This window comes from Danio rerio, chromosome 2 (genome assembly GCF_052040795.2).
Source record: "Danio rerio strain M-AB ecotype USA chromosome 2, GRCz13ab, whole genome shotgun sequence".
NCBI classification, from domain to species: Eukaryota; Metazoa; Chordata; class Actinopteri; order Cypriniformes; family Danionidae; genus Danio; species Danio rerio.
In genome coordinates, this window is record NC_141022.1 from 13,442,867 (window position 1) to 13,461,660 (window position 18,794).

Sequence of the window (18,794 nt, forward strand, 5' to 3'; positions counted from 1 at the left end):
TAAGTAGTGTGGCCATGCATTTGCTTGATGATACCAGAGAACAGATGATGACGCCTCTAGTACTACCACTGAAGCAGCCCAGGAAAGCACAACCTTCATGTCTAACTCCAAGTCTGTGATTTTGTTTTGCATACTGGAAGGGTAGTGGGAAGTGGGCCCGAAATGTCATCGGAGCTTGACAGCCCACCCTCCGATGCTGCTATGAAAATCTAGTCCTTGGTGCTTCAAGTGAGAACGCAGTCATCCAGGAGGATGAACTGTCACAAATGCACAGAGGGGTAGGGAGAGAGGGGCAAGATCAAGCCACAATTTCAGTTGTGCAACAGACATGCCCTCGCAGTAAGGGCATGAGCTGTCCATTAGCACCCCATCAACATGCTGGACCAAAAAAAGCTTAAATTAAAAGAAGATAGCCAAATGAAAACTTTTCTGTCAAAAACTATAGCAAAACAATTTGTCAAAAAGGGAAAAAATAACCTGCCAACAGATTAAATACAGGAATGATGAAACGAGCACCCTTCTATTATCACAGCTGTCAGTTAGCATCTGCTCTTTTTTTTTCCGGATAATTGCATCTTTGCATGTACAGTGTACAGAATCATTTTCAAAAGCCCCTAACCTAACAGTCTACATATAATCTAATGAGAATTAGTTTGCATGTAGATGCAATGTAAATTAAATTTAACCAACGGACCGTCAAAATAAAGTGTGACCAAATTACTTTTAAGCTTTTTTTGTTTGTTTGTTTTTTTGCTGTAGTGTGTCAGTAGAAAACATTTATTTTGGCATTAATAGTTATAATTTAGTGAGATTTGTGTATGTATAAAGGGGTTGTCAACAGCCAAAGCACAAGATTTAATCTATCCATCATCTAATCTGTCTAGGAAGATATGAAGAAACAGAGTTTTGGTTGCTGTTTGGACAGAAATGAGAATAGGCATCTGCTCCAACCATCTGTGATCAGCTGCACCTCAGGAAGCAATAAGTCTAAATCCTAAACCAACAAAATAAATAGTCATTAAATTTCAAGAATAAAGTTCAATTTAATATTAAATAATATAATAATAAATAATAATAAAGTTAATTTAATTTTGAGAATAACCCAACTATCTGTGATCAGCTGCACCTCAGGAAGCAGTAAGTGGTACAATTTGTTTTTTATGGCATTTTGAAAATTTTGAATTATGTAATTCATAATTACTCAAATCACCACAGCTGCATAATGTACACAACTTTGAATTAGGACACTTCAATTATAGAAGAAGTTATGTGCTGTATTTATCTGTCATCTGAAAATAGAATTACATGTAGAATTACATTTAAGTCAGTAAATGCATACTGAAGAGTCAGATTAGCTAAACAAAAATTGTCATAAAAATTGCATAAAATTACTGAAATTTTCATGTCTTGCCAAAAAATATTAAAAACCCAGCTAGCTGACCTGTCTCTCTGCTCAGTTGTGTCTGCAACAGCTCCTGAGTGGTTGGGGCGTGATCACCTGACAAAACACCAAGTCAACATGGGAGTCCTAACCTGAGGGGTCTTCAGGATGGCATTCCCTCAGTTCTAGACAGCTTTTTTGTTAGGATAGCACTCTGCAGGTCTGCTATGTAATCGTAGTCTTTCTCAACTTTTATTGGATGCAGCCTCCACCTTTTGGACTTTTTGTTGTAAATCTTTCAATATCTGCACAAACAAGTTAGAATTTAATGGACAGATCATATAAATGTAGTTTGCAAGTAGGCATGGGATGATAACTGTTTTTAAGTTATAATACGGTTTGAAAAAGTCAAGATTTTAAAACCACCAAGATTTCTTGTAATACCGTTCCTAAGTTATGTTTAAGATTTTTTTATTCTCTTTTTTAGGACAACAGTATCCAGCAGAAAAAAAATTCTCAATATGTTGTTTTAAATTGTAACGAAATCTGTGTTTTTGAAACAAAATAAGACAGCTGAAGTCAATGATTCATTTGAATTATTTAGCCTGACGTTTACAGTTCCAATATAATTTAAATGTTTCTCAAAATTAAATATATATTGTGTTCAAAGTTTTTGTTTTTACCCAGACATTTAAAAAGAATATATTTTAGAGCAGAGAGCACAATACCATGAAACCGTGATATTTTCATCCAAGGTTATTATGCCGTCAGAATCTTATACTGGCCCATGCCTATTTGCAAGTAGAACAATATATTAGTATCAAAATAGATAACATGTTCTGCAGGTACATGTAACCAAAAGAGTCAGTGTAAGCCAACCAAATCATAAATTAAATACAGTTTTTTATTATAAACTGCACAAAGAGCAAAAATATTTCAATTACAAACATGACTGACATTGTACATAACAAGTACATTATGTCATATATGGAGGTAAGAAGTGCTTATCAAACTGTGTAGTTTCTTATCTACCAAACGAAAAAAAAAAAGGTTATTCAACATACTGAATTGAGCCATTAGCTCTTCTCTTGGCTGGTCTGTCAATATGGTGGTTATAGTCGAGGCCAGCAAGCATGGTTCGAACCGCATAATACAGGTAGTGAGAAAGAGAAGCGCTTGCTTGCATTCATTAGTATATAGTTGTGAAAAGACTCGAGATCAGATGTAGACCTATTGAAACAAAGTAACACAGTAATTTAGGTCGTTCTTATACAATTTGAAGACATAAGGGTAACACGCAATCTCCCTCTAAATAGATCTGTATTGTCAAACCTGAAAGGTAGATATTTGTGCACATTCTTCAGCCACTGAGCATCAAAAATGATCTGTGCTAGAGTCTGATGTGCCTTTGAGCCTTTTTCAATCCACTGCTTGTCTCTCTGCTCCGATAAGAGTCTATGGTCATGTGATCCAAGGGCCCAAGAATGTTCATCTGAGACATGGTGAAGAAGTCCGATCCATTTGTCCTAATTGTAGATACAACATAACTGAATTTAAAAATGTGTGTGTAAAATAAACATTATTATAGCGAAATTTGAGTTACCTGCAATACTTACAAAAAAATCATCGTAGGTATCAGCAACTTTGCAGCAGTACCAGAAATGGTTGCAAATGTTCTTGTTCCAGCTAACTAAAATTTTCAGTCCTTCTGCTGCCCTGCCTGCACAATTGAAAATAAATTATAGTGTGTGTGTGTGAAGTTTTAGAGATTCTACCCCTTTTAAAATTTGTAGATTTATATTGAGATGAATAGTACAATATAAAAATATGTACCGCATGGATTTTTTTGCACAAGCTTTTAGCTCCATGCCAGATATCCAGTGTGTGTTGGATGCCACTGTCTTTGTATTTCCCTTTTTCTATTGGTGACAAATGTAAGACTTTACTTTGCTTTTTTTTGTGCTTCAATAACAAAAGAAAAATACAATAAGTTGTACTCACTGAAAAGGGCAAACATCTGAACGTGGGCATCAGTGCAAAACTCTGCAACGTTAAGCTCCTCACAGAGTGTGTCAAGAGTGCGTATAAAGGCCTCTTTTTCCATGACAACTGAGTTCCTCAGTGTTTCTCGCTTATCTATGTTTACCTTGTTGATAATTTGTTTTTATTTGTTGTCCATGGCTGTAAAGGTACAATACTGGGCACAGAATCCTGGACTGTCCATCCTAGCATTTCCTACAAATGTATATATAAAAAGGAATACATTTGCATGATATGTCATACCAATACATTACATGAAAAAACAGCGCAGCTGTGCTAGCAAGAGAAAATGTAACGGAAATGTCATTGATACCACATGTTTATTTTATTATTTTTTTTACATTACCCACTTGTGTGTGGAAGTGTTATGCATGCATGTCCAACTAACCCAATACTACTATTGGTCCTCTTGGCTGTAATTTGTGGAGGATTTCGGCTCTCTTGGAAAGCCAGAAATCATTGATGGTGTCCACACAGTAGGTGTCCTTTCTACTATGCCCATTCCCATGAACCAAAAGCAATGTTTTGGCATAGTTATTTCCGGACAACAATATGTTGGTGGCTGTAACAAATATGGCCGACCAGACACATAATTATTTTGCTTTTTATTCAACAATGAGCCAACTTTTGTCCAAGGAAGACTCAAAACCTGATTCCAAGGTATTTACGACCCAAAAGGAATGTGCCATGCAGCACTGAACAAAGAACGGTTCAGGATCTTTTAAGCTCCTTGCTTAAGACTGATGTTTTAATGAAAACTTTAGTCTCTCTTTATGTGTAATCATGTGTTTTGCAATGTTTCCCTTGCTTCTGAATTAATATTACTGGTTTTAATAATTCTGTATACAATGTTTAACTCGACCAAAGCCACACAAACTCATAAACGGTTCAAGTTTAGACTTGTCGGGAAGCTTACTTGCTGTACTAATTAATCATTGACATTTTATGTTAATACGAGTGCAACATGTTAACATTTTAAGAAACTTTACCATTTCTGTCCCGATTTGCATAAAATTTGCCTATGCAAATTCCTCTGCCTCGAACAAAGACCCATAAACCATGATGCAGAGAAGTTAGTTTCTAATTGGTCAACTTTCCATGGAGGGTGGACCCGAACCCGCCCTATAAAGCTTAGGACCAAAGCTACGCCTCTCTCTCTACTCTCCGCTCTTCAAACTCCCTGCAACGCTTTCAAGCTCTTCAACCTCTTCTTCGCACAGCTCGGACATTTCACATCCCCAATACCTTCTTTTCTTTATTTTTCTATCGAGAGTCTAGTTGAGTTTAGTGCGTTGCAAATCAATAGTCCTCACTGTCACCGTACCTTGTGTTCTCACTCTCTCCAGTTCAATGTTACAGATTACCTTCAGTCACCTGCTTTTCTAGTACTCACAAGTCATCGGAGTAATTCGCTCCACCTGTTTCTCATCCCTTTGTTCCTATTTATAGCACGTCATTTCCCTTCATGTTTGTCAGTCTGTTGTCGTTGGTGTGTGTGTATAACGGTCTGTTACTCACCCCATATTTGTGTCCAGGGCTGCCAGTGAACGAGTCTCCCGTTGTTTCTGGACTGTTTTTCCACGGCACTCCCCCGGCACTCACCCGATTGGGTTTTTTGTTCTTTTGCAAAGACTTTCTCCTTAATAAACACTTTGTGTTCTGCACTTGAGTCCACTCCTTCTTCTACCCGTGACAGGAACAGACTGACCACAGCATGGACTCAGCAGAGGATGTCGACATTCGCCGAGCGCTCGCCCAACAGGGCGCATTACTGGGTCGACAACAAGAGGAGATCGCTGCCTCCCACCAAGCTTTTGCGGAGGTGTCCCAACAGCTGGTCGCGCTCGCCGGGCGCCTCGATCAGCTACAGCTCGCTCTCCCGAGCCCTCCAGCGGCTTCCCCGGATCCCCCGGCGAACCCCACGCCGGAAGAGAGGATAACTACTCCACGACAGGCTGAACCCCGGCTTAATCCACCCGCCGCTTACTCTGGTGAGCCCTTCCCAGTGCTCCCTCACATTCTCGCTCCAGAGAGTCAGGCCGGGCCAGAGAATGGGGAACGGCTATGTGGGACAACAAAGATGCGTGCTGTAATTCCTTCAAAGCCTTCTCTGACGAACTGAAGAAGGTATTCGACCGCTCCCCGCTGCAGACCGAAGCGGCGAGGGCGCTAACGGCGCTTCAACAAGCGGAGCGTTCGGTGGCGGATTACTCCATCGAGTTCCGTACCCTGGCGGCGAGCAGCGGTTGGAATGCCAAAGCCCAATGGGACCACTTTCTTCACGGCCTGGCAGAGTACATCAAGGACGAGATCTTCTCGCTCGAGCTGCCATCCACTCTCGACGGACTCGTCGATCTCGCCATCCGGGTCGACAACCGCATCACTCTCAGAGCGCGTCATCGCAGAGGCGGAGTCGAAGAGTTTTCTCCCAGGAACACCGGGGCGCTTGACGTGGTCATGCCACAGCAGTCGGGGTTCTCGGAGGAGGAGCCGATGCAGATCGGAAGAGCCCGCTTGTCGGCGACGGAGCGTCGCTTCCGCATTTCCAACCGTCTCTGCCTCGACTGCGGGGAGGCGGGGCATCAGGTGGCCTCTTGCCCTATCAGAGAGCGGCGTAAGCCAGCTAAGGGCAGTTTGACGGTGAGCGCCACGAATATACGTGCACTGTCTGGGGGCCGGGCGTCTCTCCAAGCCTGGATACATGTTAAGGGTTCCATTAAACAGGTGTCTGCTTTAATCGATTCAGGAGCTGAAGGGGACTTTATGGACTTAGACTTAGCCAAGCGGCTGGGTGTTTCTATGATCGTCCTGGATAACCCCATTTCAGCCAAAACACTTTGCGGCTCTCACCTGGCTGATATCACCCACTGCACCATTCCCCTCACTCTTACACTTTCAGGCAATCACGTGGAGCAGTTACAGTTTCTCCTTATTCACTCTCCCACTGCTCCCCTTGTTTTGGGTCACACATGGCTAGTTAAGCACAATCCACAGATTGATTGGACTCTTAGCTCCGTATCCTCTTGGAGTTCTTATTGTTTGTCTCACTGTCTTGGCTCTGCTTGTTCTCCCCTTTCTTCTTTTTCTATGTTGCAGGAGGAAGTGAACCTAACTGGCGTACCTGTCGTTTACCATGATCTGAGAGCTGTGTTCAGTAAGTCCCGGGCTTCATCTCTCCCTCCGCACCGCCCGTACGACTGTGCTATTGATCTGTTACCTGGCACTTCTCCACCTAGGGGGCGTTTATACTCTTCTGTCTAAACCTGAGAGGGAGGCCATGGAGAAGTACATCCATGATTCTCTAGCAGCAGGTATTATACGTCCTTCTTCCTCTCCAGCTGGGGCGGGGTTTTTTTTTGTGGAGAAGAAGGATGGTTCCTTGCGTCCCTGCATAGATTATCGGGGGTTGAATGACATCACTGTAAAGAATCGTTATCCTTTGCCACTGATGTCATCGGCCTTCGAACTCCTCCAGGGAGCAACCATCTTCACAAAATTAGACCTCCGCAATGCCTACCACCTAGTTCGGATTAGGCAGGGGGACGAATGGAAGACCGCCTTTAACACCCCTACTGGTCATTTTGAATATCTCGTTATGCCCTTTGGGCTCTCCAATTCACCGGCGGTTTTCCAAGCACTCGTCAATGACGTGCTCAGGGACATGGTAAATCGTTTTGTGTTCGTTTACCTTGATGATATTCTGATTTTTTCCCAGAATGAACGGGAACATGTCCAGCACGTCAGGCGGGTGCTTCAGCGGCTGCTGGAGAATCGACTCTTCGCCAAGGTGGAGAAGTGTGACTTCCATACACAGTCGGTTTCGTTCCTGGGGTTTGTTCTGTCGCCCGAGGGAGTGCGAATGGATCCTGCCAAAGTGAAAGCAGTTGCAGATTGGCCCACCCCAGACAGTCGCAAGGCGGTCCAGCGATTTCTGGGGTTTGCCAATTTTTACAGGCGGTTCATTCGCAATTTTAGCCAGGTTGCTCTGCCTCTGACTAATCTTACCTCCATCCACAAGCGATTTGAGTGGTCACCCCAGGCTCAGACAGCCTTTTCTGAATTAAAGAGACGTTTCATTTCTGCACCTATTTTAAGTAATCCAGACCCATCTCGTCAGTTTGTGGTGGAGGTGGATGCGTCAGAAGTAGGTGTGGGAGCTATTTTATCCCAACGGTCCTCGTCGGACGGCAGAATACACCCCTGCGCTTTCTTTTCCCATCGATTAACACCTTCGGAACGAAATTACGACATCGGGAACAGGGAGTTACTGGCTGTCAGGTTGGCATTGGGTGAGTGGCGTCACTGGCTAGAAGGATCGGGGGTTCCTTTTGTGGTCTGGACCGACCATAAAAATCTAGAATACATTAGATCAGCCAAATGTCTCAATTCTCGTCAGGCTCGTTGGGCACTATTCTTTGGCCGGTTTGATTTTCATATTTCTTATCGCCCGGGGTCTAAGAATGGAAAAGCCGACGCCCTATCACGTCTAGGTGAGAGCGAGGCCAGACCCACCCTTCCAGTTGCTGTCCTGCCACCTGAACGTGTGGTTGCAGGTGTAACTTGGGGGGTAGAGTCTGTTGTCCGTAAGGCTCTTCGCACTATCGCCACGCCCACCAAATGTCCCAGTAACCTGCTATACGTGCCTGAGTCGGTCCGGACCAAGGTTTTACAGTGGGGTCACTTGTCGAAGCTAGCCTGCCACCCAGGAGCAGATCGCACCACCGGGTTAATTAAGCAACGGTTCTGGTGGCCATCGATGGCGCGGGACACTCGTCAGTTTGTATTGGCTTGTCCGGTCTGTGCAGTAGCTAAAGGCTCGAATCGACCCCCAGCAGGGCTTCTCCGGCCACTGCCCGTCCCTTCGCGACCCTGGTCACACATAGCGATGGACTTTGTCACTGGGTTACCCCCATCCAGTGGCAATTCAGTAGTCCTCACTGTGGTGGACAGATTCTCGAAGGCGGCACACTTTATACCCCTCCCCAAATTACCTTCAGCGAGGGAGACAGCAGCCATTATCTTGGACCACGTCTTCCGTATTCATGGCCTCCCGGTTGACGTGGTTTCAGACAGGGGTCCCCAATTTGTGTCAAAATTTTGGGCAGAATTCTGCCGACAGCTGGGGGCGACCGCTAGCCTTTCGTCAGGGTACCATCCACAGACTAACGGCCAGGCCGAGCGAGCTAATCAGGAACTGGAGAGGGTCCTGCGTTGTGTTGCGTCCGAGGAACCGTCGTCTTGGTCTTCCAGATTAACCATGGTCGAATATGCGCATAACTCCCTCCCGGTCTCGTCTACGGGTTTGTCTCCCTTCCAGTGCTGTTTAGGCTACCAACCCCCTCTATTCCCTTCTCAAGAACCAGATGCCATTGTTCCCTCTGCCCAGGCATTCATTCAAAGATGTCTGCAAACATGGAGGCTTGCCAGGAAAGCCCTTATCCGGACTGGTGACAGAAACAAGGCATCTGCGGATCGCCACCGTTCCGTACCCCCTCTTTACGTGTGTGGTCAGAAAGTCTGGTTGTCCTCTAAGGATATTCCTCTCAGACTTCCCTCACGTAAATTGGGACCTAAATTTATTGGACCTTTCACCATCGTCAAGGTCCTCAGTCCAGTGTCAGTTCGACTCAAATTAAGCCCTCAGTTTAAAAACATGCACCCGGTTTTCCATGTGTCTAAAATAAAGCCCGTTTTTCGCTCCCCCATACAGCCTTTAACCTCTGCTCCTCCACCTCCCAGACTAGTTGAGGGTACACTTACTTACACAGTCCGCCGCCTGCTGGACGTGAGGAGGAGGGGCAGAGGGTATCAATATCTGGTAGACTGGAAGGGGTATGGCCCGGAGGAGAGGTGTTGGATCCCAGCTCGGGACATTCTGGACCGCTCTCTCATTGATCAGTTTCATCAGACCCATGGTGAGTCTTCAGGGAACGCCAAGAGGCGTTCTTGAGGGAGAGGGTACTGTCACCGTACCTTGTGTTCTCACTCTCTCCAGTTCAATGTTACAGATTACCTTCAGTCACCTGCTTTTCTAGTACTCACAAGTCATCGGAGTAATCCGCTCCACCTGTTTCTCATCCCTTTGTTCCTATTTATAGCACGTCATTTCCCTTCATGTTTGTCAGTCTGTTGTCGTTGGTGTGTGTGTATAACGGTCTGTTACTCACCCCATATTTGTGTCCAGGGCTGCCAGTGAACGAGTCTCCCGTTGTTTCTGGACTGTTTTTCCACGGCACTCCCCCGGCACTCACCCGATTGGGTTTTTTGTTCTTTTGCAAAGACTTTCTCCTTAATAAACACTTTGTGTTCTGCACTTGAGTCCACTCCTTCTTCTACCCGTGACACTCACGACTAGCCCCTTTGCCGCTTCAAACTTGAAACTACCGACTCCACCCCACTTGAAGCCTCGCAAGGAACAACCAGCCGAACCACGTGCTCAACAACAGGAGCCTCTTACATCACGGACAGACCGCAAGTATCCACTTTCTTCCAACATCTAAACTGGTGTGAACTAAATTCAACCTTAAAGAGACAATAGAAGGGTGAATTTGATTATGTGTGGTTCGCTGGGTTTGCTCTTACAAACTCCGAGGTTCTCCCATCATTACATCCTCTCAACCTCTTACTTGACCTTCTTTACTCTCCTCTACACTTGTATAAATGTGTGTTTGTGTTAGGTGTTAGTTTCTGTTAGATTAGTCAATAAAGTGTAATTTTGTATAAAGAAAGGTGCCTGTGTATATTTATGAATCTAATGTCTTAAACTTCGATCTTGTTACCCTGCTCAAACTTAATGGGTTTTTATTTTGATAGCATCGCTGGACGATTTGTTCGTTCGGATCTAAAGAGTCGATTCATTTGAAGCCCCGTTCAAATGAATCTTCCTCCTGCTAAACTAATCCGCTGTATATATAATGGTGGAGAAGATACGCGAGCACTGTAATCTAAATCGTAACTCGCAACATTATAACGGTGGAAAAGGCGCGGGAAGAATAACCTTGAGCTAATTTGTTACATTAATAATGATGTAGATATGCGAGCACTTTAATCGACATTATAATTTGTTACAGATTATTAATGTAGATATGCATGCAAGTTAATGTACATTAGTATTATAATTTGCATCATGTTTATTGGTGGAGAATAAACGAAGCATTAAATATTACAGTGGCCAACATGAAGTCACGTAACAGCATAAGTGAAAATTGGCTGTGAGCACCACTTCCACAGTATGACCAAAAGGACATATTTAAAAAAAAATCAAAAGAGAAAAGCAGAACAAAGACAACATACATAATACACTATTTATACCCCAACAAGAGATGTAACAAATATTTATAACCAACAAAACAAACCCATTCAATTATGACAGCTGAGCCCCTGGATGTCACACTGATGTCAAATGGCTGAGCACCACACTTAACCTTAGTTTTAGAGTCTTGAACATTACAGTTTGACAGAGGTAAAACAAGATATTGGGCTGACTGCTTGAGCAAATTATGATATACTATGGATGATTTAAGGCCAATAACATCCTCCACAACTTGGACCTTAAGACAGTGTTTTGGTGGAGGCAGATCTGTGATTGATGGCTCAGGAAAATTCAATGTATCATGAGCTGTGTCTTTGAAGCAGAAATTGACCTTAGTAGTTTTATCAATAATAAATTAAAACATTTGATCTTAAATCTTACCCCACACATATGCATGGACAGTACTCATCACCACTATTATCAGAGTCTGTGTCTACCTCTTTGGTTTAATTTTCTTTAAATGATGACATGGACACTGTCTCAAATTTTGGACACCATGTTTCATCTTTCCAGTCAATACTATGAAAAACAGAAAAAAAATATTATTACTAGTCAGATCCTATATAGACCTTTTACACAGCGGCATTGAACACCGGAAGCGCCCTTCGAAACAGTGTATCGATATTTCCGGGTTCGCTAGGAGTCGCAGACACATGACAGCCTCGGGACAGCGGATGACTTTCTCACGGTCAACTTTGCCATAATTTGGACAGGAAGATGTTGTTCGGTGAATGTGTAAAACTGCCTTAATAAAACAGCATTTAAAAGATGATACCGATTTGCAGTTTGTGCAGAAAACGTGTCTTACACGCAGCGTTTGCAACGTCAGGTTCCAGTAAGGTGCACAGCCAGCAGCATAAAATCTGCTCATTCAAGCCATTCTAAACTAGATTAACCTGGCTATTTAACATCCAGCAGGATGAGTTTTATGTCAGTAGTCCCGTCTGTAAACTGTGCTAACCCCCTCCTTCCTTTTTATTCAGAGTCAGATATAGTGAATGGCGAGGTAGCTGTACAGGCGAGTTGCTATCGGTTAATACATTACAGGTTGTTTAATGCTCGTGAGGTTTTCTCAAGTCTGGAAACACGTTAGCTCCTACTCGTGGATAATATTCATTTTTATTATTTAATTAAAGAACAGCAAATAACATTTTACAATACAAAAATGTACATACCAGGGGGTAATTATAAATAAAATACAAATATACAAAATGTAATATAACATATGTAATAATGAAATACATTGTAGAGTTCACACATTTTAAAGTGGGTCAGTTTCTTGTTTAGAGAGTTGATACTGGTATTATACAAGCATAATTCAGTCATCAATACCTTAAAATCTGGTTTCATATTAGTAAATTTACATTTATGAATGTACAATTTTGTTAACAACATAAGCAAATTAAATAAATAAAACTATTTTCCTCTAGATTAGGATAATCAAGTAAAGCCCAAATGTACATTTATCCATAATGAAAGAGGTTTTGAACACAAAAGAATCGTTATTAATACATTTTGCAACTCACCCCATAAGCTGACTATGTACAATGCCAAAATAAGTGTAAAACTTTCTCCTCATATTCGTTACAAAAATACAATTTACATCAATCCCACTTTTAAATTTTTGCAAACAATGTTTTGCTGGATAAAACCTGTGGATGAGTTTATAGAAAATGTCTTTAATTCTATTTCTAACATGATATTTCTGTGGTAACAGCCACACTTTTCTTCAATTCACCCTTTAATAAAGACATATAATAAAATTGAATATAAGGTACAGTAATGATTTGTTTTTGGAAAATAGTATGAATAGCTCTATCATTACTCTTGGTATTTAGTAAAACAAAATTTGCCGACATAAGATTTAGTAATATCAAAAGACGATGCATCAGAAGGATAGTCTTATTAATACCTCTAAATAACATGAATGAATAACATGTCTCTGCAGGAATTGAACCAATAACAGTTGAAAACTTGCTGGGTTATTGAGATTTTGTAATAAAGGACTTCATTGTAAGAAAAGTATACTATCTTTATTATATAACTGACTAAACAAATAATTTTGCTGTCAAACCAATAAAAAAAAAGAGATTTGTATGAACTGTCTATTATTCCAAAATAACAACAATGTAGGGATAAATCATGCTTATAGATTAATGACCATGATGAGCACTTGTTTGTGGAAGGCAGATAGCTTAACTGGAGTTTTTTTTTATATTATAATTACTCATCAAAATAAACCATAGACCACCAGTTTTTAATGAAACATAATAATCTCCGCTTTGAAGTGCATACAGCATAAGAATGTACTCCCACATATAACTTGAAACGGCATTCAACCCCCTTTAATATTGTCATCCATGATTTTCCCTGTCCTTCGTCTTTCGGGAGATCGTGGTCATTAAAGTAAGAGTGTCGTTTTTGAGTTGGAGCAGCTGGGAACGCAGCAATCACAGCGATGAGATGACCCTGCCATTCTTTCTTGCTCCGTCGCATTGAAACCGGATGTTGTGGTACACGGCTTCGCTTACCGGAACCAGGAAGTGTGAAAAAGACCTATTACGCAAGTTATGTCAGTAGCCACTTGTATTTTGAATGTCATTGTACTCGTCAGCAACATCAGTTTCAAGCACATGTCCACTGCAGGGAAGCAGGGAAAGAAAAAAAATTAATATATAAAACAATGAACATGTTTTAAACTATAAACATTGTGTTCGCCCTAATAGACGTGACTTATTTATGTAATTTATGTGTTCAGATTAAGCTATTTTTATAGTTTAATTATCAATACTGGCATAGGCCGATCATGAAATATTTCTAACATCAACAAGCCAGTATGTGGTTTATCAACAATCAAGGAAAATACAGTAGTCAAAAAGACAAATCTAAATATTATCTTGATTATTTGGTAAAAACAGTAAAAGGCCTTCTGTCAGCATAGGTTCCCAGGATTAAGTATAAACACCCTGTTACTGTGACTGATTTCATATTTGTTATTAAATGTATGTTGATCTAAAAGGCTAAGTGTCATACCTTTTCCCCAAATCATGAGTGCCATCTTTTTCTGAGTCACTGCTTTCCAACTGCTCAATTCCAGCTATATTGAAATCAGTCCTACTGTCAGACAAGAAAATTAAACACAAAAGCAAATACAAAAACATACATAATACAGATTACATAAAAAAAAAACATTTAAAATAACAGCAAATCAGTATGGAGATCAAATTTATAATGTTATTAATTGGAGATTTCTTACGTGACAACAGTCAAGTTAAAATATTTTATAAAATCTAAACTTTATAATGTCAAATGAACAAAAGAAAAGACGAAATAACATGACTCTGTGACGATAGGGTCATTTAAAGGAACCACGTGGGATATATGAGGGTTTACTCACAGATTGTAGCAAGACTCTGAAACAATAGTTGACACATCACGTGGTGGTGGTTTGCCAACTCCATGTACCAAAGGTGTTGATGTGGATGCTTGCTCATGACTTTGTAAACATAAAATAGTTACCGATTACATGCGGCCACTGTTAGCTTATTCATATGTCCAATCTACACAACACATCAAAATGATTAAAACGATGCATACCAAAAGAAATGCTGCAACCATGGCTTCATTCTTAAGACCTTTTGACTCCCATAATTGCCTCCAGCGTGAAAACGCAACTCCGATATTTACTCTCGTTTTTGCTCTGTTTGATCCCATTTTTTGGCAGCAACTTTTTCCACTAGCATCTTTCTTTTAGATGATAAAAATGCCACTTGACGATGGTCTTTCAGGAATGTCCGATTCTTGTTTTCCTGCCATTTTCACTCTCAGTCACTCTGTCAAATAAACTCTCACGTAAACGCGCAACTGACAGGCTGCGCAAAAATTCAAATCTACATACGTTGACAGACTGTTTGAGTTATCGATCGTAATTGAGTTACATGTCAGTCTGACTCTATTTATTTGGATGAACATTTTTTAGTTTTATGCCTTATCCAGAATATAAAAAAATCCATAAATACAATTAGATCATTTACTGTAATCATTACTATTGGAATGTGAAGAGACTTTCAACCAGCACAACCAAAAATGTTTCTGAAGACAATCACCTACTGCACCTTTAAATCAAGATTTTGCATAACTATCCTATGCATTTACTGTAAAGGATCTTTTATCCTTGTTGAAGTGTCTTGGAGATGTTGCTAGTTATTCAGATTCAATTTAGTGTAGAGTCAGTGTCTGGAGTCAGTTATCTGTTAATAATAATAATAATAATAATAATATACCATGTAAGGATCCAGTACAAGAATATACTTTAATTCACAGTTATTTAATATATATACAAAATAGTTCACAATATTTAGTATAATATTAGTATAATAACAGAAATGTACATTTTTCCACATCAATACTTAGTACTGGCCTCCTCGACTGAGTCAAAGGACCTGACCTGACTCGTGTATCTTTATCGTTTTAGGCCATCATTGAGGTTGCGGTGGAGACACATGTCTGACAGCCAAACTGTGAGTGTGTGTTAAATATGTATGGCCAGACACAGCACATGGGATCAGGCTAGTGTGACTAGGTGAGCTTATCTATAATAGATGAACAGTTCTAATGTTGTGCTATACACTACTTGACATTAATCAATGCTCATGTTTTTCTGCACCTGGTACCAGTGTAAAAGTCACAGTTCAATTAAATTGCCTAATATTTATTTATTTTAAGGCAATCATCAGTGTTATTGGTGACACGTTGGCTCAGTGGTTAGCACTGTCGCCTCGCAGAAAGAGGTTGCTAGTTCGAGTCCTGGTTGGCTTAGTTGGCGCTTCTTTATGGAGTGTTCTCCCTTTGTTTTCATGGGTTTGCACCAGTTTCCCTCACAGTCCAAAGGCATGCGCTATAGAAGAATTGAATGAACTAGTGGTTAATTCTTCGGTGGCGACCCCAAATTATTAAAGGGACTAAACCGAAAAAAGAAAATTAATGAATAAAAAATGAGAATGTCATAGATTTTTTTGGGGAAAAAATCTCCATTTAAGACAAGTCATTTCAATTTGCAACCATCTCCTCTTGGGCAGCTATTTCAGTCATCCAAGTACAGCTCCAGTCTGTTTGAATGGGGATTCTTTAAAATTCCTTAAAGCTGTTCATAACAGCTGTCTCATAAATGCTATCTGTTATGCTCAGATAGTGTTGGAAAATCATATTTTTAAGTATAGACCAGTCCAATATTAGCATCATGGAATGCTGAGGATTTCTATAGTGATCATAGCTTTCAATGGCAGCTGCAGTGATGCAATGACTTTACCAAATAGTGATGCCTTTTTATTTATAAAGTGGGATCACTCAACTGTCAATAGTCAAACACCTAGCAACCACTTACCAACACCATTTATGTCACAAATGGGCTTACAAAAATACAAAAGATATCCAAATGCAGCAATAGAAGTTTTAATAATAAATAAGGGGACAGGCCAGGTTCAAAAATCGAACAGAGACAAAAGTACAACACAATAAACAAAAGTGTATCAAACAAAGTTAGAACAGGAATTCAAAAATATGATCACAACATGAAACAAAGTGAACAAACAAACAAACCAAAACGATGAGTCAGTGAGCAGACTAGGAACAGATAAGAGCCAGACAAAACAAACCAGAATCGGGTGAACAGGGTGCACGAGCAAAACAGCAAAAATCCAAAGGCAAACTAAACACAACATAACAAGGCTTATAAAGACAACAATAATTAGACAATGACAGACAGCTGGAAACAATTAGTGATCACGTGAACTACAAAGCAGGAACAAACCAAAACATAACTAGTGTCCAGAAAACCACAAGATGGCACTACAGCAGACATGACATTACCCCCCCTTAAAGGGAGTGGCTACCAGACACTCCTAAATAAGCGCCCATCTAGGAGGGAGGCGGAACGGAGGTTGACCAGGGGGAGGGATGGTGGGACAATCCAATATTGCAAAGACAAAATCCCTACATGACAAAAGGAGCAGAATTTAATCTAAAGGGACAAGAATAAAGTCCAAAACACAGATTATTAAACCAGTCCCGACATATCAATCCCCAAACAGAAAACCACCATGGTGGCATCACAGGGAAAAAGGTCCTTTTTAGCCAGTCATTGTTCCACCAAGGTGCCACTGGTGGGTTTAGTAGCCCCCCACGTGGAACATAAGACCACCTTGATGGTCCAGGTGGAATCCTCATCCTCTTCCATGGAGCATTGACTGGTTTGAAAGGCAAGGACCCACTAACCTTAGAGGGCGAAGTCTCGCTGGCGCTGCTTGAAGGCGAGGGCTCGCTGGCACTTTGGGGAGAAGGCTCGCCGGCGCTGCTTGAGGACAAGGGCTCGCCGGCACTTTGGGGCGAAGGCTCGCCGGCGCTGCTTGAGAACGAGGGCTCGCCGGCGCTGCTTGAGGGCGAGGGCTCGCCGGCACTTTCGGGCGAAGGCTCGCCGGCGCTGCTTGAGGGCGAGGGCTCGCCGGCACTTTGGGGCGAAGGCTCGCCGGCGCTGCTTGAGGGCGAAGGCTCGCTGACGCTGCTTGAAGGCGAGGGCTCGCTGGCACTTTGGGGAGAAGGCTCGCCGGCGCTGCTTGAGGACAAGGGCTCGCCGGCACTTTGGGGCGAAGGCTCGCCGGCGCTGCTTGAGAACGAGGGCTCGCCGGCACTTTGGGGCGAAGGCTCGCCGGCGCTGCTTGAGGGCGAAGGCTCGCCGGCACTTTGGGGCGAAGGCAAAATCTCAATGATCCTAGGGGACAAGGACTCACAAAAACTAAAAAATGACGTCTTCAAGATATCAAAAAAAACTGGTTCTTTAAGAATGGCAAAATCCAAATCTGAAAAAATTGAAAATAAAAATTCCCCCAACTCTAAGGAGTCCTCCAAACATGTAGTTTCAAAAACACAATCAGACAGTTCAGGTACTGGTTTGGAGATAGGCGTGTAACAGGGCTGAAGCTGAGAAATATCGATCAGCTTAGGCATTGGCTCAAAAACGATCATAGCCTCAGGGATAAATTCAGAACTAACAGCCATTTTGCAAAAATGTTCATATGTATCAGCCTCATTTAACCAAACTTCCAAATGATCAGCCATCTTAGAAAGAGGTCCTGGAACAAAAACAAACTCCAAAGGAACCTCAGGATCAGAATCTCCCACTGACTGGAACTCAGAAAAATCAATTGTGGGCTTGATTTCAACACTGGCCAAAATTTCATAAAGGGACTCAAAATACTCTGAGATAGAACGAGCACAGTCTATGAGGATGGTGTCTTTAATTTGGGCTTCTGAAATAGGAACAATCCCAGGAACCAAGTCATCACTTTGCCCATTCATTTTAAGATGAATAGCAAAATCCCAAAATTCAGTGATCCCAAGCTCCTCCACTTCCACAACAGAAAGAGGGTAATCCAGGCACTGATTAAAAATGGTCATTAGTTCATGATCTGACAACCCCAATCCCACAGCCATGGTCCAAAACGACTGAGCAAAAGCTCCTACCTCCCAACCCTGCTGACGTTCAGCTGCTAATGCCTGAAGCCGAAGTGACCGCTCCTTTTCAGTCGCTGGAAGAACAATTCGAATGCTCATTCTTGACAAAAAACACACTAGAAAAAGAGGGGGGGGGAAATGCTGCTGGATATTAGTGTGGCCTTTGGATTGTCACAAATGGGCTTACAAAAATACAAAAGATATCCAAATGCAGCAATAGAAGTTTTAATAATAAATAAGGGGACAGGCCAGGTTCAAAAATCGAACAGAGACAAAAGTACAACACAATAAACAAAAGTGTATCAAACAAAGTTAGAACAGGAATTCAAAAATATGATCACAACATGAAACAAAGTGAACAAACAAACAAACCAAAACGATGAGTCAGTGAGCAGACTAGGAACAGATAAGAGCCGGACAAAACAAACCAGAATCGGGTGAACAGGGTGCACGAGCAAAACAGCAAAAATCCAAAGGCAAACTAAACACAACATAACAAGGCTTATAAAGACAACAATAATTAGACAATGACAGACAGCTGGAAACAATTAG

The 18,794-nt window shown here is 41.7% G+C and overlaps 1 protein-coding gene and 1 pseudogene across 1 annotated transcript in view; both read right to left on the minus strand.

Moving 5' to 3' along the window:
* LOC147846232 (uncharacterized) overlaps positions 1-18,794 on the minus strand; it is an 849,179-nt gene that overhangs the window by 5,691 nt on the left and 824,694 nt on the right. The gene's annotated exons all lie outside the window — the stretch shown is intronic.
* Positions 1,279-17,786, minus strand: LOC147846233 (uncharacterized; annotated as a pseudogene).